Source organism: Rattus rattus, chromosome 9 (genome assembly GCF_011064425.1).
Source record: "Rattus rattus isolate New Zealand chromosome 9, Rrattus_CSIRO_v1, whole genome shotgun sequence".
NCBI classification, from domain to species: Eukaryota; Metazoa; Chordata; class Mammalia; order Rodentia; family Muridae; genus Rattus; species Rattus rattus.
This window is the reverse complement of record NC_046162.1, coordinates 26,839,270-26,842,239: the sequence shown is the minus strand read 5'-3', so window position 1 is coordinate 26,842,239 and position 2,970 is coordinate 26,839,270. Positions and strand designations below refer to the sequence as shown.

Here is a 2,970-nt window from a genome sequence, read left to right as displayed (position 1 = left end):
TGAAAGCATCCACCACAGTCTGCTGTCCTCATCTGCATGCACGAGATGGATTAATGTGTGAAGCCCTCAGGAATCGTCCAAATCAGGCTCCACCCAGACAAACACTGCTACTTCCTCTTCTCCTCTCCCTCCTCCATCACCGTGCTCCTTGTTGGATCTGGACAGCTGCAATCACTTCCCACATGACCTCCCTCCTACCTCCAGTTCTTGTCCCCGGGTCAGCAAACACGTCACCACACTTCTCTGCCTATGGCACTTCAAAGGTTCACCAAGAATGTTCAAAGAAGAAAAGGAACTGAACCTGGACAACACAATAACAAAGCTGAAGAGATCGTGAAATGAAACTCTGCATAGTCAAAAATGCAACCCAAGGTGACTCATCCACCTAAACATAAAAATGAGACTGCACAATGTCAGAGGAAAAAGGAAGAAAATCATTCAAAAGCTTGGTCAGGCAATGCTATTTATATCCAATCAAACAGACCAAACAAAACTCAAAGATCAAATGGATTCCATGAAATTAAAAACTTAAGTTTTATTAAAAGCCATAACTAAAGAAAAAAAACCCTACTGTTAGGTTGGAAGGCAATATTTTATATAAGATACAGCAAGTGTATGCGCACATTAAGTATGCAATACCTATGCTCGTATCTAGAATATATTAAAACTTGTCAAAATCAATAATTAAAAGATAAAGGACAATATTTAAAAAGCTCCAAGAAATACTTCATAGAAGTAAAAAGAAAGAACCAAAAAGCAAACGGAAAGACCTTGGAATCAAGGAATCTTGGAATCAAGAAACAAACTGACATTCGAGTGACATGCATTTCCGTCTATCAGAAGGCAAAATTAGAAAGGGCAAAAATTAGGCAAGATGGAGACAGAGACAGGTAGATCTCTGAATTCGAAGCCAGCTTGGTCTACAGAGAAAGTTACAGGATAGCCAGGGCTATACAGAGAAACTCTGAAACAAAATCAACCCACCATAAATAAATTAATTAATTAAAGTAAATAGGGCAGACAGTACAAACAGAAAAAATTTAGAAGCAACCAGAACTCCAATGGATTATTGCTCAGAGGACAAAGTGATACAGCTATTTAGGAACACTGCAGGTAGTTCCTCCTGAAGTCAAATAGATCCATAGTCAAAGACCCAAGCTGGGGGACTTACACTGTACAACTTTGAAACTTGCAATAACATCCCTTTGATGGATTTGTTATTTAAGTATTTAACACAGGGTCTTACTAGGTAGCCCAAGCTGTGCTTGAGCTCCTCCTCCCATTACCCCAGCTTTCCAAATGCTGGGATTGCAGGTCTGCATGAGCATGCTTTGCTTAAAGTGTACTATGACAACAGGGACTGGAGAGAGATGGCTCCATGGTTAAGAGCGCATGCTGCTCTTGTAGGTGACCAGTTTGATTCCCTGTACCCTCAGCAATCAACTCACCATTACCTGTAACTCCAGCCTGGGGGATTCAATGCCACCTTCTGGCCTCCTTAGACGCTACGCTTGTGCACATTCAGATGCAGATGCACAAAGAGAGAGTCTTGTAAAACTTTCTGAAAACTTACTATGCCACTGTAATCAACCAGTGTGATAACTGCATTAATTGAATAAGGCAGATATATACAACAATGGGACAGAAAGGAGAAATCAAAACCAGACTCATTATAAGTCAGCTGTTTACAAAGGTCTGAAGGTAGTTCAGTGAAAGATAAGAATGTCTTTTTAAAGGCTTCTACATGTGTTTGACTTAGGTTGTTCTCTCAGCCGAAAGTCTCCACAGCAATGGCTAGCCAGTCCCAGGGCATCCAGCAGCTACTGCAGGACGAGAAGCAGGCCGCCAAGAAGGTGTCCGAGGCCCACAAGCGAAAGAACCAGAGACTGAAGCAGGCCAAAGAAGCCCAGGCTGAAATTGAACAGTACGGCCTGCAGAGGGAGAAAGAGTTCAAGGCCAAGGAAGCTGCGGCACTGGGGTCCCATGGCAGTTATAGCAGTGAGGTGGAAAAGGAGACCCAGGAGAGGATGACCATCCTCAGAACTACTTTGAGCAGAACAGAGATGAAGTCCTGGATAACCTTTGTGTGTGATATCTAGCCAGAGATCCATGAAAACTACTGCATAAACAGATAGGAGGCAGAAGGGCCTGCTCTGTGGGTTAGCATGGGATCTGCCCCCATAGAATAGGAAACCTCAACAGAGCTTGAGTTCTGCTCTGGAAGGCATTAAATTATTTCTCTATGCTGTTGTAGGCCCTTTCGCTTTTTGAGAGTATCAAATCTAGCTTTTTGTACAGACTTACTATGTACCGGAAGTTTCATCCTCTTACCTTGTTTGTCTATAAGACATATATGTCACCCTTTGTGTTCGTGCAAGTAATGGGTATCAATGCTGACTTTTCTTTTATTAGTCTAGTAGAAAAAAAGATTCTTTGAAGAAAGAAAGGGAGTAAATTGTTCCCTTCTCCTTTCTTAAAGGTCAGGGCGTTATCTATGAAAAAGTAGTAAGTAGTTACTTGTAACTCCTATGAAGACGCAGCCAGCCGTACAGTACTCCTCCCGGATCATTTGGGACCATGAAGATGTTTGTTCAGGCTGCTGTCAGTGTATCCTAACCCGAGTCACTAGAGGCTAGGACGCATCTTGTTACATGTTATTTGGTGTGCTTGTAATCATTTAAAAGTAAAACTTTGTCTTGCCTTCAAAAAATGTCTTTTTCATAAGTAATGCAAGAATAAATATATATATATATGAATATATGGACCATGTATATGTATATAGAGTTTAGATAGATAGATAGATAGGCATATATAGATGGGCATAGATGTGAGGGAAAGAGAGAGAGAGAGAGAGAGAGAGAGAGAGAGAGATGGACCTTAACTCCTATCTTACATCACATATAAAAATTAAATCAAAATGGATCAAAAACCTAGCAAGAGATTAAATTGATATGAATTTTTGAAAGAAGA

General features: G+C 40.9%; 1 pseudogene; it reads left to right on the top strand.

Moving 5' to 3' along the window:
• The first annotated feature begins 1,790 nt into the window (after positions 1 to 1,790).
• On the top strand, positions 1,791 to 2,135 carry LOC116909343 (annotated as a pseudogene).
• The last annotated feature ends 835 nt before the right edge of the window (positions 2,136 to 2,970 follow it).